The sequence below is a fragment of the Moschus berezovskii genome, chromosome 12 (genome assembly GCF_049115385.1).
Source record: "Moschus berezovskii isolate FMDL1 chromosome 12, NW_MosBer_1.0, whole genome shotgun sequence".
NCBI lineage: Eukaryota > Metazoa > Chordata > Mammalia > Artiodactyla > Moschidae > Moschus > Moschus berezovskii.
Window position 1 is genome coordinate 69,375,013 of NC_142471.1, and position 26,468 is coordinate 69,401,480.

The following is a 26,468-nucleotide window of genomic DNA, read 5'->3' on the forward strand; positions in this document are numbered from 1 at the left end:
AAAACTCTCTTCTACCCTTCTAGGTTCTTCTGGTTAGCCTAAGAATTAAATTGACATGAGTCAGATCAACAGGAGAAACTAAAACTTTTTAAATTTATTTTTAAAATTGAAGGATAATTATTTTACAAAATTGTGTTGGTTTCTGCCAAACATCAACATGAATCGGCCATAGGTATACGTATGTATGTATATATACACATACATATGTATGTATGTATGTATCCCCTCCCTCTTAACCCTCTCTCCCACCTTCCTTCCCATCCCTCTAGGTTGTTACGGAGCCCCAGTTTGAGTTCCCTGAGTTGTACAGCAAATTCCTACTGGCTATCTAATTTACACATGATAATGTAAGTTTCCACATTTGGAAAAACTAAAATTTCACTTTGGATTGCCAGATGGGTTGGGAATATGGAGGGGAGAGAAATAGGTAAGGGATATTAACAGGTACAAACTTCCAGTTGCAAAATAAATGAGTCACGGTCATGAAATGTACAATATGGGATATAACTAATAATTATGTAGTATCTTTGTATTGTGATAGGTCATAATGACTTATTGCAGTAATCCTTTTGAAATGTCTAGAATTATCAAATCACTGTTGTGTAATAGGAACTAACATTTAATAATAGGTTAACTATATTTCAAGAATAAACCATAGAAAAAGAGATCAGATTTGTGGTTACTGGAGGTGAAGGGAAGAGGGAAGAGGAATTAGATGAAGGCAATGGAAAGGTAGAAACTTCCAGTTATCAGAAAAAGAAGTCCTAAGGAACCTGATTAAACTTAAACGCTTTTTGCACAGCAAAGGAGACTGTAAGCAAGGTGAAAAGACAACCCTCAGAATGGGAGAAAATAATAGCAAATGAAACAACTGACAAAGGATTAATTTCCAAAATATACAAGCAGCTCATACAACTCAATACCAGAAAAACAACTCAATCAAAAAGTGGGGAAAAGACCTAAAGAAGGCATTTCTCCAAAGAAGACATACAGATGGCTAACAAGCACATAAATAGGTGCTCAACATCACTCATTATTAGAGAAATGCAAATCAAAACTACAATGAGATATTACCTTACACTGGTCAGAATGGCCATCATCTAAAGGTCTACAAACAATAAATGCTGGAGAGGGTGTGGAGAAAATGGAATGCTTTTTCACTGTTGGCGGGAATGTAAATTGATACAGCCACTATGGAAGATGGTATGGAGATTCCTTAAAAAAACGAGGAATAAAACCACCATATGACCCAGCAATCCCACTCCTAGGCATATACCCTGAGGAAACCAAAATTGAAAGAGACACATGTATCCCACTGTTCATTGCAGGACTATTTATAATAGCTAGAACATGGAAGCAACCTAGATGTCCATTGACAGATGAATGGATAAAGAAATGGTGGTACATATACACAATGGAGTATTACTCAGCCATAAAAAGGAATGCCTTTGAGTCAGTTCTAATGAGGTGAGTGAACCTAGAACCTATTATACAGAGTGAAGTAAGTCAGAAAGAGAAAGATAAATACATATTCTAACACATATGTACAGAATCTAGAAAAATGGTGCTGAAGAATTTATTTATAGGGCAGCAGCAGTGGAGAAACAGACATAGAGAATAGACTCATGGACATGGGGAGAGGGGAGGGGAGGGTGAGCTGTATGGAAAGAGCAACAGGGAAACTTACATTCAGTTCAGTTCAGTCGCTCAGTCGTGTCCGACTCTTTGCGACCCCATGAAGCACAGCATGCCAGGCCTCCCTGTCCATCACCAACTCCCGGAGTTCACTTACCGTATGTAAAATAGATAGCCAATGGGAATTTGCTGTATGGCTCAGGAAACTCAAACGGGCTCTGTATCACCCTAGAGGGGTGGGATGGGAAGGGAGGTTCAAAAGGGAGGGGCTCTATGTATACCTATGGCTGATTCATGTTGAGGTTTGACAGAAAACAGCAAAATTCTGTAAAGCAATTATCCTTCAGTTGAAAAAAAGAAGTCCTAGGGATGTGACAGTTAATAGTGTGTTACATATGAAAGTTGTTAGGATTTACTACCGAGAATTTTCATCACAAGGAAAAAGTTTTTGTATCTATATGAGATGATGGATGTTTACTAATTGTCACAAGATTAGTAAACATTCATCTCATGGATATCTTGTGATAATCATTTCATGATGTCAAATCCTAATACTATATACATCTTAAACTTAGGCAGTGCTGATGTATATCAAGTATATATCAATAAAATTGGAAGAAAAGTATTTGTTACGTATGAAAATTGCATATACGTGAGAGGGTCAGAGCCCCTATATATGTGAGAGATTGAGAGACAGAAAGGTAAAATGAAGTACACGTGCCATCCTGAACTAAGAAATGCGGTAAGGTACTGGGCTGGGGCCTCAAAAATTGTGGTCCTAGGAGATTTGTAACTTTCAATGAGTGTGTTGTCTCTATTCTCTCTCATGAAATCCTTTCTAGCTAAAATGGGATAGAGATAATTGGAGGAAGTAAGACATTGATTAAAATGGATGTTTTTATTAATTATTTTGGACTGCCTTCTTTTTAAATTGTGGTATATGATCTCAGGATTTGAACTGTGATGTCTAATTTTCTCCCATTACGGTCATCTCCCATTTTTCGTCATTGGTTTGCTTAGCTCTTAGAATTTTGATTACTTTGTTTCTTAGATTCCATCATATGTCAAAAAGCCATACTAACTTTACAAATATTTGAGGGAGTAGAGGGAAGGCCAGTCTGAACTAACTAGCTTAAAATCATAAACACAGTATTTTTGTTTTTTTAACGGCTTTTTACATTTTTACATATCCAGTATATTTTATTCTTTTAAGGTTCTCATTAGTTATCTATTTTATACATAGTGTCAATAGTGTGTGTATGTCAGTTTCAGCCTCCTGCCTTGGTATCCATACATTTGCTCTTTGTCTCTGTCTCTGTCTCTGCTTTGTCAATCGTCTGTACCTGTTTTTTTGGGTTCCACATGTACGCATGGGGCAATATATGACGTTTGCTGTTCTCTTTCTGACTTCACTCTATATCAGTCTCTGTTTTCAGCTGTCTCTACAAATGACCCAGTTTCGTTCCTTTTTCTGACTAATATTCCCCTGTATATATGTACCACATCTTCTTTATCCATTCCTCTATTAATGGACGTTTAGATTGTTTCCATCCTGGCTATTGTAAATAGTGCTGCAGTGAATGTTGGCGTGCATGTGTCTTTTTGAATTAGGCTTTTCAAGGAGATCCAACCAGTCCATTCTAAAGGAGATCAGTCCTGGGTGTTCACTGGAAGGACTGATGCTAAAGCTGAAACTCCAATACTTTGGCCACCTCATGCGATGAGTTGACTCACTGGAAAAGACTCTGATGCTGGGAGGGATTGGGGGCAGGAGCAGACGGGGACGACAGAGGGTGAGATGGCTGGATGGCATCACCGATTCGATGGACATGAGTTTGAGTGAACTCCGGGAGTTGGTGATGAACAGGGAGGCCTGGCGTGCTGTGATTCATGGGGTTGCAGAGAGTTGGAAACGACTGAGCGACTGAACTGAACTGAACTGGGTATATGCCCAGTAGTGGGATTGCTGGGTCACATGGTAGTTCCATTTTCAGTTTTATAAGGAACCTCCATAGTGTTCTCCATAGTGGCTCTATCAGTTTACATTCCCACCAGCAGTGCAGGGCGATTCCCTTTCCTCCAAACCCTCTCCATCATTTACTGTGTGGATTTTGTGATGATGGCTATTCTGACCAATGTGAGCTGATATTGTGTTGTAGTTTTGATTTACATTTCTCTAATGATGTTGAATGTCTTTCCATGTGTTTGGCCATCTGTATGTCTTCTTTGGAGAAATGTCTTCCACCCATTTTTTGATTAGGCTGTTTTTTTGATATGGAGATGCATGAGCTGTTTGTTTATTTGGAGATTAATCCTTTGTCAGTTGCTTTGCTAGACAGTATTTTTCAAGGAATGTATATTATCATTTGTGTGTGTAAGTATGTATCAGTTCAGTTCAGTTGCTCAGTCCTGTCCGACTCTTTGCGACCTCATGGACTGTAGCACGCCAGGCTTCCCTGTCCATCACCAAATCCTGGAGCTTACTCAAACTCACGTCCATTGCATCGGTGATATCATCCAACCGTCTCATCCTCTGTTTTCCCCTTCTTCCACCTTCAGTCTTTCCCAGCATCAGAGTCTTTTCCAGTGAGTCAACTCTTCACATGAGGTGGCCAAAATATTGGAGTTTCAGCTTCAGCATGAGTCCTTCCAAAGAATACTCAGGACTGATCTCCTTTAGGATGGACTGGTTGGATCTCCTTGCTGTCCGAGGGACTCTCAAGAGTCTTCTCCAACACCACAGTTCAAAAGCATCAATTCTTTGGTGCTCAGCTTTCTTTATAGTCCAACTCTCACATCGATACATGACTACTGGAAAAACCATAACTTTGACTAGAAGGACCTTTGTTGGTAAAGTAATGTCTCTGCTTTTTAATATTCTGTCTAGGTTGGTCATAGCTTTCCTTCCAAGGAGTAAGCATCTTTTAATTTCATATAAATAATTATATATATATTTATATATGTATGTATAAAATGTAAACCACATATTACCTTGCATGATCTTTAAGGAATTTGCAGCAACCTGAGTCTTGATTTTGCATGTTTATAGATATGTTTAAGTGCTTGAGGCTACTTTGAAAGAGTTCTTAGTAGTTTAACCAGTAGTAATTCTTAAAGTCTTGGATGTGCTCTTAGTAAGCTTTTTTTTTTTTTTAATTCTCATAGCCAGGGTGAGAGTCCATTTAGCTCAGTTATATGAATTATTATATCATTAATGACTGGAGTGGCACTATTAGGACTTCAGGAGAATCTCTAGTGCTCTCCATATACATGTGCATTTGCATGACTGTTACATCTGCTGCACACACTGATGTGTATGTGCACATGTATTACAGTCCCTGAGCACACCATGTATTATGGGCAATTTGAGGACATGATCTTTGGGTATAAACTAGACCAAGCTTTCTGAGGGCAGGAAGCATGTCCCTTGGCATTCTTCTTCCAGTGTAAACATATCTGCCAAAGACTGCTTGGTGCCCACCTTAGTTGGGGGCAGCCTTGTGTTGGGGGAAGGCTGGGAGGCTGAGCTGTGCAGTCTGCCTTCTTGTGAGTGGGCTGTGACTCCTCACCTGTTCCTGATCCTATTCTCTTGCTGCCACACCATAAGCATAGTCCGCCTTGGATTTGAACCTTGACATTCTCATTTTCCAGCTGTGGGATCTGTCTTGAACAGATCTAGTTAATCTCTCCAAGCTTCATTTTCCTGATCTAGAAAATCTAGAAAAGGGGGATCATAATTAAACCCTCACCAGGTACAGTTACTCAAGGATGGATTTTCAATAGTGGAAGATGGGGAATCTGCGTGTCCCCCATCCTTGTGTGGAGCCAACTGGTGGATACAAAGTATTCAAACAATTTCTGGAAAGCTCTGAAAACCAAAACTTGAATTTTCTGTATATGTCAACAACTATTTGCTGCTGCTAAGTCACTTCAGTCGTGTCCGACTCTGTGTGACCCCATAGACGGCAGCCCACCAGGCTCCCCCGTCCCTGGGATTCTCCAGGCAAGAACACTGGAGTGGGTTGCCATTTCCTTCTCCAATGTGTGAAAGTGAAGTCGCTCAGTCGTGTCCGACCCTTAGCGACCCCACAGACTGCAGCCTACCAGGCTCCTCCGTCCATGGGATTTTCTAGGCAAGAGTACTGGAGTGGCTTGCCATTTACATAGTATTTATATTGTATCTACATCTGTTTACATAGCATTTACATGTTGTGTGTGTGTGTTTATGTGAAAGTTGCTCAGTTGTATCCAACTCTTTGCGACCCCATAGACTGTAGCCTGTCAGGCTCCTCTGTACATGGAATTCTCCAGGCAGGGATACTGGAGGGGGTAACCGTTCCCTTCTCCAGGGGATCTTCCCAACCCTGGGATTGAACTTGGGTCTCTGGCATTGCTGGCAGATTCTTTACCATCTGAGCCACCAATGTTTTATAAGTAGCTGTAAATATAATGCAAATACTGTGTAAATAGTTGGCTATGAGGGAAATTGAAATTTTGTTATTTTATTTTGCATTTTTCCCATGAAATCTTTGATCCACAGTGAGTTTAATTCAGATGTGGAACCCACATATGGAGAGGGCAGGCTGTATTATACATATTGAGGAATTTTGAGTATATAGGTTTATTAGGAAGGAATATTGGTCTGTAGTTTTCCTTCAGTGTCTGTCTTTGGAATCTGAGTAGTGCTGGTCTAATAGGATGGGAAATGTACCCTCCTCTTATATTTTCTGTAGTGAAAAGTGAAAGTGAAAGTCATGCAATCATGTCCAACTCTTTGTGACCCCGGGGACTGTACAGGAATTCTCCAGGCCACAATGCTGAAGTGGGTAGCCTTTCCCTTCTCCAGGGGATCTTCCCAACCCAGGGATTGAACCCACGTCTCCCACATTGCAGGCGGATTCTTTACCAGCTGAGCCACAAGGGAAGCCCATTTTCTGTAGAGACTATATATGACTATATATATTTAGCATGACTTCTTTTTTAGATGTTTGGTAGAAGGAAATGGCAACCCACTCCAGTATTCTTGCCTGGGGAATCCCATGGATAGAGCCTGGCAGGCTGCAGTCCATGGGGTCACAAGAGTCGGACGCGACTTCACCACTAAAGAGGAAGAGAGAGGAGAATTTACCAGTGAAATCATTGGGGCCTGGAGACTTTTTCCCCAGAGGATTTTTTTTAAAACTGAAGTGTAGTTGCTCTACAATATTTTGAGTTACAGATGTATAACAGTGATTCACAGTTTTTGAAGGTTATGCTCCATTTATAGTTACTGTAAAATACTGGCTCTAATCCCTGTATTGTACAGTATATCCTTGTAACGCACCCAATAGTTCATACTCTTAATTCCCTACTCCATTATTGCCCCTTCTCTCTTACCCTCTCCCCACTGTTAACCACTGGTTTGTTCTCTATATCTGTGAGATGTAGACAAAAGGTTTTTTATCTATCGTTAAATTTGGTAAATGTTTGAGTTACGTATTTCATCTTGGATAAGTCTTGGTAGCTTGGAGTTTTTAAGGAATTGGCCCATTTTACCTAATTGTTGAATTTGTGTTGTAGCATTGTTTGCAGTATTCTCTTCTTTTACTGCCTGTATTGAAATTCCCTCCTTTCATTCCTGATAAAAATTCGTGTTGTCTGTTTTTTTCTGTGTTATTCTTGCTAGAGACTTATCAATTTTGTAAACTTAAAAAAAAAAACCCAGAAGTTTGGTTTTACCTGTTTTAGTGGTTAGAACAGTAGTGCCTTTACCTTTTTTTCATCTTCCCTCTTATAATTCCAACTTGTGGTATCTTTTTACTTTTTGTTTTTAAAAGTAAAGGACTTCCTCAAAGCTGGTGAGACTTTTATTTCATTCTGTAATGTAACTGCAATTAAGATGTCTTTGCTTTGTATATAGGTTGAATCATAAGTCACTTACATGATTATGACTATATAAATACTGTTCACTTCTCATCCTAGTACTGTACCCTGATTACATTTTCTTTCTTCTGTGGTCTTTTTTCTAAAATGTCATTCTTTCTTGACATACTCCCTGATTATGATGGAACATATCCTTAAGAACCACCTTATTGAAAAATGTGAAGGAAGTCCACTGAGTCCTTTTTTCCCTCTGTTCATATAATGGCTGGTTGGGTTGGGTTTTTTTTCTGAGAATTCTGATGGATTGCTATACTATCTGTTAGCATCCAGTCTCAATGATGAGGAGGCCAGTCCTATCCCAATTCTTGTTCCATTATAGAGGTCTGATTTTATATGTGATCTTTGAGAGATTGCAATGATACATTTGACATAAACCTTTTAAAATTTGTTGTTGGCCATTGGTAGTACTCTTGCCTGGAGAATCCCATGGACGGAGGAGCCTGGTGGGCTGCAGTCCATGGGCTCGCTAAGAGTCAGACACGACTGGGCGACTTCACTTTCATTTCACTTTCATGCATTGGAGAAGGAAATGGCAACCCACTCCAGTGTTCTTGCCTGGAAAACCCCACGACCAGAGGACCCTGGAAGACTACAGTCCACGGTGTTGCAAAGTGTCGGACATGACTGAGCGACTAACATAATATTGCTTAAACAAGAGAGAAGTCTTTGTCACCCGTGTAAAAAACCTCACTGAACATTGGGAAATGTAGATGAAATAAATCCTTTTTTCAAAGTAAGGAGAATGAATATACTCATAATAGTAAATAATTTATCTGGTCATGTACAATTAATCCATTGATATTTTTTGTATACTCAAGTACAAGGTAAAGATGTTTCTGTTTGAATTCGAAATACTTTTGAAGAAATACGTACACTCTGAAGTACAGCAAGTGCATGACTTGAATGTCGTGCGTGAACATTCCTACCCTGTGCTGATGGGCATTCTTCAGTTTTGTTATTTTCTTGCCACATGGTCACAGTCTTACCAGAAGGGTTAAAGAAGAAAAGCTGCATTCCTAAAGTTTCAACTTCCTTTCCTTTTTCCTGTGAAGGAAATATTATTTCTGTCTTTTCTCCAATTAACTGCTATTGTATTTCTTTACTTCTTCTTTCTATATTTTTCTTTCAATTGACATTATAGACATTGAGAACCTTAAAGAATTAATTTAAATGACTGTGAAGGGGAACAAAAGTCACAGTACTTTTAAAAGACCTTGAAAAATGCCTTTGCTAAGTATTAAAAATAATGTTCTGTGTTATCACAATTAGGTAACTAGAATATCATAGTTCAATTCACTTCAGTCGCTCAGTTGTGTCCAACTCTCTGTGACCCCATGGACCACAGCATGCCAGGCTTCCTTGTCCATCACCAATTGCTGGAGTTTACCCAAACTCATGTCCATTGAGTCAGTGATGCCATCCAACCATCTGATCCTCTGTTGTCCCCTTCTCCTCCTGCCTTCAATCTTTCCCAGCATCAGGGTCTTTTCAAATGAGTCAGCTCTTCACACCAGGTAGCCAAAGTATTGGAGTTTCAGCATCAGTCCTTCCAATGAAAACTCAGGACTGATCTCCTTGCAGTCCAAGGGACTCTCAAGAGTCTTATCCAACACCACAGTTCAAAAGCATCAATTCTTTGGTGCTCAGCTTTCTTTATAGTCCAACTCTCACATCCATATGTGACTACTGGAAAAACCATAGCCTTGACTAGATGGACCTTTGTTGGCAAAGTAATGTCTCTGCTTTTTAATATGTTGCCTAGGTTGGTCATAACTTTCCTTCCAAGGAGTAAGCGTCTTAATTTCATGGCTGCAGTCACCATCCGCAGATTTTGGAGCCCCCCAAAATAAAGTCAGCCACTGTTTCCACTGTTTCCCCATCTACTGCCATGAAGTGATGGGACTGGATGCCATGATCTTACTTTTCTGAATGTTGAGCTATAAGCCAACTTTTTCACTCTCCTCTTTCACTTTCATGATGAGGCTTTTTATTTCTTCTTTGCTTTGTGCCATAAGTGTGGTGTTATCTGCGTATCTGAGGTTATTGATATTTCTCCCAGCAGTCTTGATTCCAGCTTGTGCTTCATCCAGCCCAGTGTTTCTCATGATGTTCTCTGCATAGAGGTTAAATAAGCAGGGTGACAATTCCTATTTGGAACCAGACTGTTGTTCCATGTCCAGTTCTAACTGTTGCTTCCTGGCCTGCACACAGATTTCTCAAGAGGCAGGTCAGGTGGTCTGGTATTCCCATCTTTTGAAGAGTTTTCTGCACAGTGATCCACACAGTCAAAGGCTTTGGCATAGTCAGTAAAGCAGAAATAGATGTTTTTCTGGAAATACATGCTTTTCTGGAAATAGATGCTTTTCCAGTGATCCAGCGGATGTTGGCAATTTGATCTCTGGTTCCTCTGCCTTTTCTAAAACCAGCTTGAACACCTGGAAGTTCATGGTTCACGTATTGCTGAGGCCTGGCTTGGAGAATTTTGAGTATCAGTTTACTAGCGTGTGAGATGAGTGCAATTGTGCGGTAGTTTGAGCATTCTTTGGCATTCCCTTTCTTTGGGATTGGAATGAAGACTGACCTTTTCCAGTCCTGTGGCCACTGCTGAGTTTTCCAAATTTGTTGACATATTGAGTTCAGCACTTTCATAGCATCATCTTTTAGGATTTGAAATAGCTCAACTGGAATTCTGTCACCTCCACTAGCTTTGTTAATAGTTATGCTTCCTAAGGCCCACTTGACTTCACATTCCAGGATGTCTGGCCCTAGCTGAGTGATCACACCGTCGTGGTTATCTGGGTCAGGAAGATCTTTTTTGTATAGTTCTTCTGTGTATTCTTGCCACCTCTTCTTAATATCTTCTGCTTCTTTTAGGTCCATACCAATTCTGTCCTTTATTGAGCCCATCATAGTTTGGTAGCTAGAATAGTCCACAAAAGTTTGTTGACTGTATTATTGCTGAGTCCAATACTGTTATTTAAGTAGTTCAGTTTAGTCGCTAAGTCGTGTCCGACTCTTTGCAACCCCATGAATCACAGCACGCCAGGCCTCCCTGTCCATCACCAATTCCCAGAGTTCACTCAAACTCATGTCCATCCAGTCGGTGATGCTATCCAGCCATCTCATTCTCTGTCGTCCCCTTCTCCTCCCGTCCCCAATCCTTCCCAGCATCAGAGTCTTTTCCAGTGAGTCAACTTGTCCCATGAGGTGGCCAAAGTATTGGAGTTTCAGCTTTAGCATCAGTCCTTCCAATGAACACCCAGGACTGATCTCCTTTAGAATGGACTGGTTGGATCTCCTTGCAGTCCAAGGGACTCTCAAGAGTCTTCTCCAGCAAACAGTTTTTTTTTTTTTTTTCCTACATGACATGTGGATCTTAGCTCCCTGACCAGGGATCTAACCTGCGTCCCCTACAGCGGGAGCACAGAGTTCTAACCACTGGACCACCAGGGAAGCCTCTCCCATAAACAGCTTTCTATGAAAAAAATGTTATCACAACTTACGACCTTATTTCTATGGGAAATTTTATTTCTGATTTAGAAACATAATACAACCTGCTATAATTTAGATATTGAGTGTATGTTAAACTTTGTTTCAAATTCTGATGAATAATTTAAATATACTGGAATTTACACATGTAAAGTCTAGTGATTTGGTTTTAATATTTATGTATGCAGCAGCATTCTAAACTGTTAAGTTTCACAGGCTATAGACCAGCTATATTTAAGTTGTCTGTTTAAATATTTGTTAAGTGTAATTTCTATGGAAAAGCAGTTCAGGAAAAAGCCCCATACAGTATAGGTTAAAAGTACTGTTATGTGCTAGAGTATGAAGGTTCTAATCAGTGTAATGTATTTTATTCAGAGATAAAGAAAACTGCAATATTAAGCCAGGATATGTTTACTTTTATGTTCTTGGCAGTCCCATTAGATTTCTAGCGTGATTTCATTTTCTCCCTCTTAAAAAATGACCAAGTATGTAGTAATATATAACAACTAAAGGAATGAAAATACTGAGAGGATAAAAGGGTAAACTGATGTTACCTCTGGACTTCATGAAGGTTTAGAACAGATATCTCCCTGAGCATGAAAAGTCATATATTTAGCCTGACTTGCACTACACAGGACTTGCACTATCCCATGTTTATAGCCTTATGTCAGCATTCAGGTTTTATTTCTTCCCCCTGTTTCTGGATATCTTTAAGTTAGAAAGTTTGTAAAAATCTATTTCGATGCCACATAAAATGGTACCTACCGAGGTGGCTTTTATAGAAACGTTTTCATGAGTAATTATCTCCTGCTTCATAAAAGCAGGATCAGTTCCTTATTTATACTGGCTTTCTTACTCACAATGCAAATGTGACTTCAGGTGGGGTGGGAACTCATGAGATGCATACTTCTTATATTTGCAAAGTAGATTTACCAGCATCTAGAACAAGGAAGTCCCTCAGGACTGTATTTAGTGTAATAGCAAAGGAAATTAGAATGTCCTGGCTAACCGCATCAATATGCATAATTGACAAGTTACTCAATACTCCTAAAGATAAGTACTTTCCACTCTTCTTTCGCTATCAAATGTAACCGCGTGTATTATTCCTAGGCTACTGTCTTGTTCTAGAAATTAACATGTATCCTTAATGTGTATATGCTAATTAAGAGTGAACAGCTTCATGGAACTTGAAAAATACTGTGGTGCCTCTAGGCAGGATAGTCTTTAGAATATCAGTGTGTTGGTGATAGGTGATGTATATTCTCCAGCCCCTATAAAGATGAGGTAGGTGCCCAGGTTGGAAAGGAAGAAGTAAAACTATGTTTGCAGATGACATGATCTTGTATGTATTTATAGAAAATCCTAAGGTATCCAGTACAGAACTGTAAGAATTAGTGAATGAGTTCACCTGGATGTCAGGGGAGGGTACAAGAGCAATAGTATAGGAAAGTCATTTGTATTTTTATGCATTCACAATGAACAATTCAACAATGAGATTAAGACATTTCTATTTACAGTCAGAATACTTAGGAATCTATTTACAAAACAATTGCAAAACTTGTACTGTGCAAACTACAAAAAATTGTTGAATGTCCAGAGTAGGCAAATCTGTAGAGACAGAAAGTGAATTCCGTTCCGTCGCTCAGTCGTGTCCGACTCTTTGAAACCCTACCAGGCTTCTCTGTCCATGGGATTCTCCAGGCAAGAATACTGGAGTGGGTTACTGTTTCCTTCTCCAGGGGAACTTCCTGACCCAGGTATCAAACCCGGGTCTCCCGCATTGGAGGCAGACACTTTAACCTCTGAACCACCAGGGAAGCCCAGAAAGTGAATTAGTGCTTGCCTAATGGTGAGGGTAAGGGATTGGGAGACATGAGAGTGACTGCTGATTGGAATGGGTTTCTTCTGGGAGTGATGAAAAAGCTCTGCCATTTAGATACTGGTTCATGCATGCTCTTTAGTTGTTTCTGACTCTTTGTGATGCTATGGAATGTAGCTCACCAGGTCCTCTGTCCATGGGATTCTCCAGGCAAGAATACTGGAGTGGGTTGCCACACTCTGTTGTAGGGGATCGTCCTGAGTCAGGGATCGAGCCTGTGTCTCCTGCATTGGCAGGTAGGTTCTTTACCACTAGCCCCACCTGAGATAGTGGTGATGGTCATACAACTCCTGAATATACTGAAAACCATTGAAGTGTGTACTTTGGGTGAAAGAAACAGCCTGTGAATTATTTCTTATAGAAGTTTTTAAACAAAGGGGAGGGAGATAAAGTAAACTTTAAAATATTGACACGAAAAGGTATCTATAGCTTCACAATGTAAAAGTAACATATACTCCTAGTTAAAAAATTTTTCCAACACCACAGAGCTTAACTTGAGGCATTGAAATTTTGCCTGTATTTATCTTTTCTGCCTAAACTAGCTGGACTCCTGTTTTCTTTAGGAACTTTTTGAAAACTGGAAAACATTATGGTAATTCACAGGGTACATTTTTAGTTTTGCTTACATTTTAGTAAGCACCATAAGTTAGCTTTTAGAACTACAATGTTTTTATTCACTTACAATAAGAATTATTTAATTTTTGAATGGTTTCTCAGAGTCACTGAAACCCTTGGGAAGTCATTGCTAGGAATAATCTCCCGATCTTCCTCCACAAAAATTTGTAAAATAAATTACTAAATTAGTGTCCTTAGTGGTAGAAAATAAGAAATGAGAAGCTTAGAAGAGTAAACAAAAGAATTCAACCATTGTAAACCTTCTCTCCCAGAGGAAAAAATTTTTTAGGTTTTGGTGTATTTCCTTTCAGAACTTTAAAAAAAGAAAAGGCAAACTCATTGAGAGAGAATTCATTTTCTATATAGGTGACCCATTTAATATTCTGGCACTTTTTAAAGAACTTTTAAAAAAGTATATATACAGAAAGTATACAAAATGCAAGTATATATACAGCTTGATGGATTTTCCCATCTATGTAAAACTGCATCTCATGAAATAGTAACTAAGAGAGAGTAATGTTCCCAGGTCACCTAAAGGTAATAACCACTGCCTTAACTTCAGAATGCATAGTTTTTCCTGTTTTTGTACATCCTGTAAATGAAAATATACAGGATGTATCCTCTTGGTCTGCTTTTTTTATATAGTAATGTATTTGTGAATTAGAATGTTCCTTCTCATTTTTTGGTGATTATCCCACAACTGATTCTTTCCATTGTCTGGCATTGGGGTAGTTTTTGGTTTTGACTATTAATATTATTAATACTTTTGTAATGTCTCTTGGTGGACATCTGTCTGCATTTCTGATCAGTTCAGTTCAGTCGCTCAGTCATGTCTAACTCTTTGCGACCTCATGGACTGCAGCACTCCAGGCTTCCCTGTCCTTCACCATCTCCCAGCGCTTGCTCAAACTCATGTCTATCGAATAGGTGATGCCACCCAACCATCTCATCCTCTGTTGTCCCCTTCTCCTACCACCTTCAATCTTTCCCAGCATCAAGGTCTTTTCAAATGAGTCAGCTCTTCGCATTAGGTGGCCAAAGTAATGGAGTTTCAGCTTCAGCATGAGTCCTTCCAATGAATATTCAGGACTGATCTCCCTTAGGATGGACTGGTTGGATCTCCTTGCAGTCCAAGGGACTCTCAAGAGTCTTCTCCAACACCACAGTTCAAAAGCATCAATTCTTTGGCACTCAGCTTTCTTTATGGTCCAACTCTCACATTCATACATGACTACTGGGAAAACCGTAGCTTTAACTAGATGGACGTTTGTTGGCAAAGTAATGTCTCTGCTTTTTAATATGCCGTCTAGGTTGGTCATAGCTTTTCTTCCAAGGAGCAAGCGTCTTTTAATTTCATGGCTGCAGTCACCATCTGCAGTGATTTTGGAGCCCAACAGTCTGTCACTGTTTCCCCATCTATTTGCCATAAAGTGACGGGACCGGATACCATGATCTTCATTTTATGAATGTTGAGTTTTAAGTCAGCTTTTCACTCTCTTCTTTCAATTTTATCAAGAGGTTCTTTAGTTCCTCTTCAGTTTCTGCTATAAGGATAGTGTCATCTGCGTATCTGAGGTTATTGATATTTCTCCCAGCAGTTTTGATTCCAGCTTCTGCTTCATCTAACCCGGCATTTCACATGATGTACTCTGCATATAAGTTAAAAAAGCAGGGTGACAATATACAGCCTTGATGTACTCCTTTCCTGATTTGGAACCAGTCTGTTATTCCATATCCATTTCTAACTGTTGCTTCTTGACCTGCATACAGACTTTTCAGGAGGCAAGTAAGGTGGTCTGGTATTCCACCTGTTGAAGAGTTTTCCACAGTGTACTGTGATTCACACAGTCAAAGGCTTTGGCGTAGTCAATAAAGCAGAAGTAGATGTTTTTCTGGAACTGTCTTGCTTTTTCCATGATCCAACAGATGTTGGCAATTTGACTTCTGGTTCCTCTGCCTTTTCTAAATCCAGCTTGAACATCTGGAAGTTCACGGTTCATGTACTGTTGAAGCCTGGCTTGGACAATTTTGAGACTTATTTTGCTAATGTGTGAGATGAGTGTAATTGTGCGGTAGTTTGAGCATTCTTTGGCATTACCTTTTTTTGGGATTGGAATGAAAACTGACCTTTTCCAGTCCTGTGGCCACTGCTGAGTTTTCCAAATTTGCTGGCATATTGAGTTCAGCACTTTCACAGCATCATCTTTTAGGAATTGAAATATCTCAGCTGGAATTCCATCACTTCCACTAGCTTTGTTTGTCGTGATGTTTCCTAAGGCCCACTTGACTTCACATTCCAGGATATGTGGCCCTAGCTGAGTGATCACACCATTGTGGTTGTCTGGGTCAGGAAGATCTTTTTTGTGCAGTTCTTCTGTGTATTCTTGCCACCTCTTCTTATTATCTTCTGCTCCTGTTAGGTCCATACCATTTTTATCCTTTATTGCGCTCATCTTTGCATGAAATGTTCCCTTGGTATCTCTTAATTTTCTTGAAGAGATCTCTAGTCTTTCCCATTCTGTTGTTTTCCTGTATTTCTTTGCATCGATCACTGAGGAAGGCTTTCTTATTTCTTCTTGCTGTTCTTTGGAACTCTGCATTCAAATAGGTATATCTTTCCTTTTCTCCTTTGTCTTTCGCTTCTCTTCTTTTCACAGCTATTTGCAAGTCCTCTTCAGACAACCATTTTGCCTTTTTGCATTTCTTTTTCTTGCGGATGGTCTTAATCACTGCCTCCTGTATAACGTCATGATCCTCCGTCCATAGTTCTTTAGGCACTCTATCAGATCTAATCCCTTGAATCTATTTGTCACTTCCACTGTATAATTGTAAGGGATTTGATTTAGGTCATACCTGAATGGTCTAGTGGTTTTCCCTACTTTCTTCAATTTAAGTCTGAATTTGGCAATAAGAAGTTCATGATCTGAGCCACAGTCAGCTTCCAGTCTTGCTTTTGCTGGCTGTATAGAGTTTCTCCATATTGGCTGCAAAGAATATAATCGGTCTGAATTTGGTATCGACCATCTGGTCATGTCCACGTGTAGAGTCTTCTCTTATATTGTTGGTGAAGAGTTCTGACAGAATGTAGTCCGCTGGAGAAGGGAATTGCAAGTTACTTCAGTATTCTTGCCTTGAGAAGCCCGTGAACAGTATGAAAACGCAAAAAGATAGGCCACTGAAAGATGAACTCCCCAGGTCTGTAGGTGCCCAATATGCTATTTACTGGAGAAGAGTGGAGAAATAACTCCAGAACGAATGAAGAGACAGCCAAAGCAAAAAACAATGCCCAGTTGTGGATGTGACTGGTAATGGAAGTAAAGTCCGATTCTGTAAAGAACAATATTGCATAGGAACCTGGAATGTTAGGTCCATGAATCAAGGTAAATTGAAAGTGGTTAAACAGGAGATGGCAAGAGTGAACATCAACATTTTAGGAATCAGTGAATTAAAATGGACTGGAATGGGTGAATTTAACTCAGATGACCATTATATGTACTACTGTGGGCAAGAATCCCTTAGAAGAAATGGAATAGCCCTCATAGTCAACAAACAGTCCTAAATGCAGTTCTAGGGTGAATTCTCAAAAACGACAGAATGATCTCTGTTGGTTTCCAAGGCAAACCATTCAATGTCACAGTAATCCAAGTCTATGCCCCAACCAGCAATGCTGAAGAAGCTAAAGTTGAATGGTTCTGTAAAGACCTATAGAAGACCTTCTAGAACTAACACCCAGCAAAGATGCCCTTTTCATTATAGGGGACTGGAATGCAAAAGTAGGAAGTCAAGATATACCTTCAGTAGCGGGTAGATTTGGCCTTGGAGTACAAAATGAAGCAGGGCAAAGGCTACCAAGGGTTTTGCCAAGAGAACGCACTTCTGATGGGCGTATGTATACCGAGGAGTGAAATTGCTGGACCCTAGGGCATTGCTTCTCAAACTATCTTGTGTGTATCAGTCACCTGGAGGTCTTATTAAAATGCACAGTCTACTTCAGCAGATCTGGGATAGGGCCTGAGAATCTGTGTTTCTAACAAGCTTAAGGGAATTCCAGATGTGCTAGTTCTGGACTACACTTTGAGTTAGCAAGGTTATAGTATCCTATGGTACTTATATATCTACTCATAACTGATATACTCAGTTTTAGTAAATAACACCATGTTTTCAGAGTAGTTGAGTCAGATTACATTCTTACCGGCATTTTATAAGATTCCTTTGTTTACATTTATTTGTTCTGTTGCATTGATTGGTTTTTCTGTTTATGCCAGTACTACACTCCTGATTACTTCAGTTTTATGTGAGACTTGATATTTGCTAATTTGAGTCCTGTCCTTGAACTCTGCATTTCTTCAAGATTGTCTCAACTTTTCTTGAACCTTTGCATTTTAATCTACATTTTATGATTAGGATCAGTTTCCATGTGCATAAACTTGTTGGAATTTTGATTGGGATTATATTGATTCTAGAGATCAATTTGAGAAAGAATTGATGTCTTTCCAACATTCAGATCTCTGAATATGGTATATCACCCTCCATTATTGATGTAGCCTTTCATTTGTTTCAACGACACTTAACTTTCTGTGACGAAGTTTTATTTTGTTAGTTTATTCTTAAGTATTTCATTTATTAATGCTGTTGTAAATAGTTCTATTCTTAAATATTTCATAATTGTCAAGGCTGATACATAGAACTATACTTTTAATCAAATATATTGGTAAATTCTCTTAATTTTAAGTGTTTATATATAGATTCTTGTGGGGTTTTTTTTGTGTGAACTCAATCACATCATGCAAATAACAAGTGATATTTCTTTCCTTTTCAAACTGTATACCATTGGTTTTTTCAACCTAAGTGCTCTGCTTAGTATCTCCAATTTAGTGTTGAATACTAAAAGAAATAGTGGGTATTTTTGTATTTCCCATTTCAGGGGGAAAGCTTTCAGTATTTCACCATTAAGAATGATGTTTGCTTTAGATTTTGTGTAGATACCCTTCATCAGATCAAAAAAGGTTCTGTATAATCCTAACTGCCAAGAGTTTTTGGGGGTTTTTTGTTTGTTTTTGAAGTCATGCTTGATACTGAATTTGGTCATATGCTATTTCTTCTTTTATTGAGGTGATTACATGTGACTTTTCTCCTCTCCTCTGATAATGTGATGAATTACATTGAGTTTTTTCAATGTCAAAGCAAACTCTTTTCTTGGAGTTTGAAATGTTTTGCTCCTTTTTCACACATGTTTGGATTGGCTGATACTTTGTTAAGAATTATTACATCTGTGTTAAAGAGGGAGATGAGCATAGAATCTTCCTTGTTATGCTTATCATATTTTGTGCTTGCCTCATAAAATGAATTGGGAAGTATTCTTTTTCTGTCTCTGGAAGAGTTTATATAAAATAGTTGTTTCCTCTCTGAATGTTTTGAAGAGTTTACTGGCAAAGCAACTGGGCCTTGAGTTGTCTTTCTAGGGAAGGTTTTTGGTTCTGGATTTAATACATTTTGTAGATTTAGAACTGTATACGATCTCTTAATTAGTTTTGGTGTTTTACTAGGAATTTTTCTGTTTTTAGAATTTTACAAACATATTTTTAAAAATATTCTGATATAGGTACTTGAATTGTTCAAAACAAGCACTTAAGTATCTTTTTAACATCTTCGGGACCTTAGTTATGGCCCTTTTACTTTCCTATCGTTGATAATTTGCATTTTCTTTTTTTCCCCTTGACTTGCCAAATTCTTATCAATTACATTGTCTTTTCAAAGAACCAACTTTGTTTTGTTTTTTTTTTTAAACTTTCTATTGCATGTTGTCTATCTCATTTTTTGCTTTATTGTTTCCTTTCTTCTCATTTCTTTGGGCTTAAACTTTTCTGATTTATTGAGATATATACTTGAATTATTGAATTTTTCAGCTTTCTTTTTTAGGATCCCTTTGAAGCACAGCTTTAGCTGCATTCTGCAACTTTTTATGCCTTATTTTTAATATTAGCTGAAAATATTTTCTAATTTCCTTATTTCTCATAGTTAATTCAGAACTATCTTTCTGGTTACCTTTTCGTTATTAGTTTGTAGGTTCACGCTATTGTGATCAGAGAAAATTAAGTTTTAATCTTTTGAAATTTATTGAAATACCTGGAGTAACGGGCAAATTTGGCCTTGGAGCACGGAATGAAGCAGGGCAAAGGCTAATAGAGTTTTGCCAAGAGAATGCACTGGTCATAGCAAACACCCTCTTCCAACAACACAAGAGAAGACTCTACAAATGGACATCACCAGATGGTCAACACCGAAATCAGATTGATTATATTCTTTGCAGCCAAAGATGGAGAAGCTATATACAGTTAGCAGAAACAAGACCAGGAGCTGACTGTGGCTCAGATCATGAACTCCTTATTGCCAAATTCAGACTTAAATTGAAGAAAGCAGGAAAAACCACTAGACCATTCAGATATGACCTAAATCAAATCCCTTATGATTATACAGTGGAAGTGAGAAATAGATTTAAGCGACTAGATCTGATAGAGTGCCTGATGAACTCTGGATGGAGGTTCGTGACATTGTACAGGAGACAGGGACCAAGACCATCCCCATGGAAAAGAAATGCAAAAGAGCGAAATGGCTGTCTGAGGAGGCCTTATAAATAGCTATGAAAAGAAGAGAAGTGAAAAGCAAAGGAGAAAAGGAAAGATATAAGCATTTGAATGCAGAGTTCCAAAGAATAGCAAGGAGAGATAAGAAAGCCTTCCTCAGCGATCAATGCAAAGAAATAGAGGAAAACAGAATAGGAAAAACAAGAGATCTCTTCAAGAAAATTAGAGATTCCAAGGGAATGTTTCATGCAAAGATGGGCTCGATAAAGGACAGAAATGGTATGGACCTAACAGAAGCAGAAGATATTAAGAAGAGGTGGCAAGAATACACAGAAGAACTGTACAAAAAAGATCTTCACGACCAAGATAATCACGATAACGTGATCACTGACCTAGAGCCAGACATCTTGGAATGTGAAGTCAAGTAGGCCTTAGAGAGCATCACTACGAACAAAGCTATTGGAGGTGATGGAATTCCAGTGGAGCTATTTCAAATCTTGAAAGATGATGCTGTGAAAGTGCTGCCCTCAATATGCCAGCAAATTTGGAAAACTCAGCAGTGGCCACAGGACTGGAAAAGGTCAGTTTTCATTCCAATCCCAAAGAAAGGCAATGCCAAAGAATGCTCAAACTACCACACAATTGCACTCATCTCACACGCTAGTAAAGTAATGCTTAAAATTCTCCAAGCCAGTCTTCAGAAATATGTGAACCGTGAACTCCCAGATGTTCAAGCTGGTTTTAGAAAAGGCAGAGGCACCAGAGATCAAATTGCCAACATCCGCTGGATCATGGAGAAAGCAAGAGAGTTCCAGAAAAACATCTATTTCTGCTTCATTGACTATGTCAAAGCCTTTGACTGTGTGGATCAGAATAAACTGTGGAAAATTCTGAAAGAGATGGGCATACCAGACCACCTGACCTGCCTCTTGAGAAACCTGTATGCAGGTCAGGAAGCAACAGTCAGAACTGTACATGGAACAATAGACTGGTTCCAAATAGGAAAAGGAGTATGTCAAGTTTGTATATTGTCACCCTGCTTATTTAACTTATATGCAGAGTACATCATGAGGAACGCTGGGCTGGAAGAAGCACAAGCTGGAATCAAGATTGCTGGGAGAAATATCAATAACCTCAGATATGCAGATGACACCACCCTTATGGCAGAAAGTGAAGAGGAACTCAAAAGCCTCTTGATGAAAGTGAAAGAGGAGAGTGAAAAGGTTGGCTTAAAGCTCAACATTCAGAAAACAAAGATCATGGCATCTGGTCCCATCGTTTCATAGGAAATAGATGGGAAAACAGTGGAAACAGTGTCAGACTTATTTTTTTGGGCTCCAGAATCACTGCGGATGCTGATTGCAGCCATGAAATTAAAAGACGCTTACTCCTTGGAAGGAAAGTTACGACCAACCTAGATAGCATATTAAAAAGCAGAGATATTACTTTGCCAACCAAGGTCCATCTAGTCAAGGCTATGGTTTTTTCCCGTGGTCATGTATGGATGTGAGAGTTGGACTGTGAAGAAAGCTGATCGCCGAAGAATTGATGCTTTTGAACTGTGGTGCTGGAGAAGACTCTTGAGAGTCCCTTGTACTGCAAGGAGATCCAACCAGTCCATTCTAAAGGAGATCAATCCTGGGTGTTCATTGGAAGAACTGATGCTAAAGCTGAAACTCCAATACTTTGGCCACCTCATGCAACGAGTTGAGTCACTGGAAAAGACTCTGATGCTGGGAAGGTTTGGGGGCAGGAGGAGAAGGGGACGACAGAGAATGGGATGGCTGGATGGCATCACCGACTCGATGGACATGAGTGTGAGTGAACTCCGGGAGTTGGTGATGGACAGGGAGGCCTGGCGTCTTGTGATTCATGGGATCGCAAAGAGTCAGACATGACTGAGCGACTGAACTGAACTGAACTGATGGCATATCTTGTTTTTTTAATTAATTAGGTATTTCTATGATTTTGATTCTCAAGGCCTTAAACTCTGACAGCCCAGTGACTCATCAGTGATAGGGATATATGAGGTGTGGATATTTTTGCTCAGGTACAATTCATGGCTAAATATTGTAATTTAACCTTTTTTTAATTCTTTTCTCTCTCATCTTTAACGGGTTGCCTTTTCAGCTATGTTCATGAAGCTCGATATAATATTGTTAAATTTCTTTTCACTAAAATAATACATGCATTATTTCTCTCTTTTTCTAAGATTGTTCCTAAATCCTGCCAAGTGGAGTTTTGTGTGTTACAGATCTTTTTCCAAATACATTTGCACTTTCTTGTGTTAGAGAACTGCTAGTGTGTTTTTGTTATTTTTACCAGTTTTTGTGTTTAATTCTAGAGAGAAACCTTATTCATCTTGGCTTCAAATTATTGGGGGGGTTCAGTTCAGTCACTCAGTCATGTCCGACTCTTTGTGACCCCATGAATTGCGGGGTTACCTCATTGTTACTCGGGATCTGCTATATAATTTGTGAGGTAGAGGATGAGTGAAAATGTGAGGTATCTTGCTCAAAAATTAAGAAGTTCAAGACAGCAGTAGCAGAATAATATACCAAGTATGGGGTCCTCCTGACCATTGCTCACATGCTCATGACCAGCTCTGCTGTCATCACTGTGTATAGATTAGTTTTAAATAGTTGTATTAAAACAGAAATAAGAAATTTTCTGAAAAATTTTCAGATGTTCACATTGTATTTTCATAAATTTGAACTCTGAGATGCATACTCCCAAGCATTTGAAAAATCAGATTTTTAAATTTCCACTGTAATTATAAAATTTTATAATATTAGCTAAATGCCTGTCAGTTTAGACAACCTGATACACTCAACTATGAGAACATTTTGTGTGTTCTTAAAAATATGAGCAGTTTACAAAAATAAGAGAAATTCTGTGTTGATTTAAGACATTTTAGTAGACTTTTAAAAAACCAATTGATTCAGGAAAGTTGTTCAGTATTAGATTTTGGAGACAAAATTTAAAGGAAAAATATGAGGAAAGTCTAGGTATTGTTAGCCTCAAAAAAGGTGTATGACTTCATTAGGGGTGGGTGTGTGTATAAAATGTGTCTTTAAACTGGTTGATCAATTTTGAAATTTAGAGAAGTATGAAATTTGCTTATATAATAATCACCTTTTATAAGAAATTATGATTTATGTTTAAAAGACAGTTTTGGGACTTCCCTCAGGAGGCCGTGGATAAGACTGCATGCTTCCATCGCAGTGGATGGGGAACTAAGCTACCTCATGCTACACAGTGCAGTCAAAAAAAAAAAGAAGTTGCCAAATAAACTGTCAAAAACATCAGCTTATGAATATGTAAATATATCCAACCATTTCATTTTGTTTTCAGAATATAATAGAAATATGCAAATGCATACTTAGGTAAATGAATAATTTGTTGTATGACACTTAATGAGAACCAGACCTTCCAGTAAAATTCAGTTTTGGGAAAAAGAATGAAAGAAAGTATGAACATTCAGAGATGATCATTTTTCTAATCAATTTCAAAGCCTGTAAATCTTTTTGCAAGGTAGTTTGGCCTTAACAAGGTTCTTTTCACTCAGAAAGCTCCACTTCTAAGAATTTACCTTAAAGAAAAAACTGAACAAATGTATAAGGTGCATATAAGATGTTTGTTGCAGCATTGTTTTTAAGAGTGAAAAATTCAGTAGAGGTTTCATCATGTAAATTATGGTGTATTCATACAATGGAAAGCACTGCAACCATTAGAGTTAATAGTGGTTGCTTGATTGTACAAAAGAATAGACTTAGAATGGTACAAGTTGAGAGGGAAATTGAGGTGAAGAGAACTAAATAGAAAGAGTGCCAGCATCATTACCTTAAAAGTGGTAAGGCAGTGGCTACTGTCTTAAAATAGAAAAGGAAATGAAGGTAATGATTATATTATCCAAGGTTATAAGGTAGCGATAAAGAATGTATAACTAATAAAAAGTATATTGGGAACACGGAGGATTTTATATGGGCAGTGATAAAAATGATGCACAGTGAGCTGATCTCCATAGACCATGGCTAAAAGGGCTAAGTCAGGAAATAGTGAATAGAGCAGTTTGCCACTTTGAAAGCTTTACGCCATTCATCTTGAGGTGTTTTTTGTGTCATCAATGCAGCACCCCCATATCAATCTAGATTTCATAGCTTTTGCAAGCAGATAAAGGAGATGTAAGCCCCTCCCCCTTAAAGAACAGTTAGTTAACACTTACAATGCATGGATCTCGTTGGACTTCACTAATTCAGGTTATTTTATTAAAGTGTTACAAATTTTCAAAAAAGAAATAATGGTAGAAACATCAGAGCTGGGAATAATGACAAAAGAAACTGCTAAAAAGTTGAACATTTTAGAAGATTTAAGTAGGAGGATGTTTAATCATAAACACATTGATTTAAAACAAAATTTGAAACATTTAAATATAATATTTAATAACATAGGAGAATGTTTATCTGTGTTCTTCAAATGGAAATATGCATTGCCAAATAATATAATATGATCCCCATTTTTTTTTAAAGATATATCTTAAGTGAGAAACTTTAGAAAGATGCATGAAATGTTAAAAATCATTGTCTCTTGATAGTGGGATTAAACCTGATTTTCATGTTTTTCTGTTGCCTATTTTAAAAAGCAATAAGCCTATGTGATTTTCTTTGTAATCGGGGGGAAAATACTTCCTCTTGGGGAAAAGAAATTATAATAGTGATATAACTTAAGCGGAAACTATGTCTTAACATCCAGCACAGTGCTTGGCACATGGAAGACACCTAATATTTGCTCATACTATCTCATCTTTGGACTTCCCAGATGGAGCTAGTGGTAAAGAACCTGCCTGCCAATGCAGGCAGACGTAAGAGATGTGGGTCCCATCCCTGGGTTGGGAAGATCCCCTGGAGGAGGGCATGGCAACCCACTCCAGTACTCTTGCCTGGAGAATCCCATGGACACAGGAGCCTGGTGGGCTATAGTCCATAGGGTCTCACAGAGTCAGACAGGACTGGTGACTTAGCACGTACACAAGGGTGGAATACATCTAAATTTTTGAGTCATGAAAAATATGAATGTGCACACACTTTTTGATTAATCTGTCTTAGAGTTTTAGAAGTTAGGAGTATATAGGACTCTCAAAAGAGGAAGTGACCACCTCTAGTGCCAGAACAAATTGCAGATGGATAAACTGTAGGAGAATACATTATTTTTATACTTCTGGTTGGATGGCCTTTCTAAAATCCCAGAATTCATGAAGGAAAAGATTGATAGTTTATGGGTTGCAACCAAATCTGTTAAAAGGCAACCACAGATTGGGGTAAATATTTGCAAGACAAATGATAGGACAAAATATGTAATTTATGAAAAGCTTTTAAATCTTTAAAAGGATAAATATGCTAGGAGAAAAATAGAAAATATGAAAAAAAGAAATAGTAGTGGTCAACAACATAAAACTATGTTAAATCTAACCTAGTAATCAACAAGACATTTTATATATTTCATTAAATTAAATACAAAGATTGACGATCCATCATTAAGGGTAATAGGCTTTCATTCTTTCTGGAAAGCAGTTTCATGAAATATATATCAAACTAAAATAAACCTCTCGTCTATTTTAAACACTGTCTAATAGAATTGTCGTCAGTTTATACTATTAATGTAGAATAAACTGTTCAGTAAATTATCTTTCCTTAATTAAGGAGATGATCATTTATTGGGCTCAATTTTGTGAACACACTTATTAAACTGTGAAATTGATACTTTTATGTAAGATTAGATTGCAGCATATAGCTGTGGGTTTCAGGTCAGTTCAGTTGCTCATTCGTGTCTGACTCTTTGCGACCCCACGAACCGCAGCACGCCAGGCCTCCCTGTCCATCACCAACTCCTGGAGTCCACCCAAACCCATGTCCATTGTGTCGGTGATGCCATCCAACCATCTCATCCTCCGTTGTCCCCTTCTCCTCCTGCCCTCAATCTTTCCCAGCATCAGGGTCTTTTCAAATGAGTCAGCTCTTCGCATTAGGTGGCCAAAGTATTGGAGTTTCAGCTTCAACATCAGTCCTTCCAGTGAACATCCAGGACTGATCTCCTTTAGGATGGACTGGTTGGATCTCCTTGCAGTCCAAGGGACAACAGACTGTTTCCAGATAAGAAAAGTAGTACATCAAGGCCATATATTGTCACCCTGCTTATTTAACTTATATGCAGAGTACATCATGAGAAACGCTGGGCTGGAGGAAGCACAAGCTGGAATCAAGATTGCTGGGAGAAATATCAGTAACCTCAGATATGCAGATGACACCACCCTTATGGCAGAAAGTGAAGAGGAACTAAAGAGCCTC

General features: G+C 38.5%; 1 protein-coding gene across 2 annotated transcripts in view; it reads left to right on the forward strand.

Annotated features, from left to right (window-relative positions):
* The window catches only part of CNNM2 (cyclin and CBS domain divalent metal cation transport mediator 2), a 171,303-nt gene that overhangs the window by 72,339 nt on the left and 72,496 nt on the right, over positions 1-26,468 (forward strand). The window lies entirely within an intron of this gene.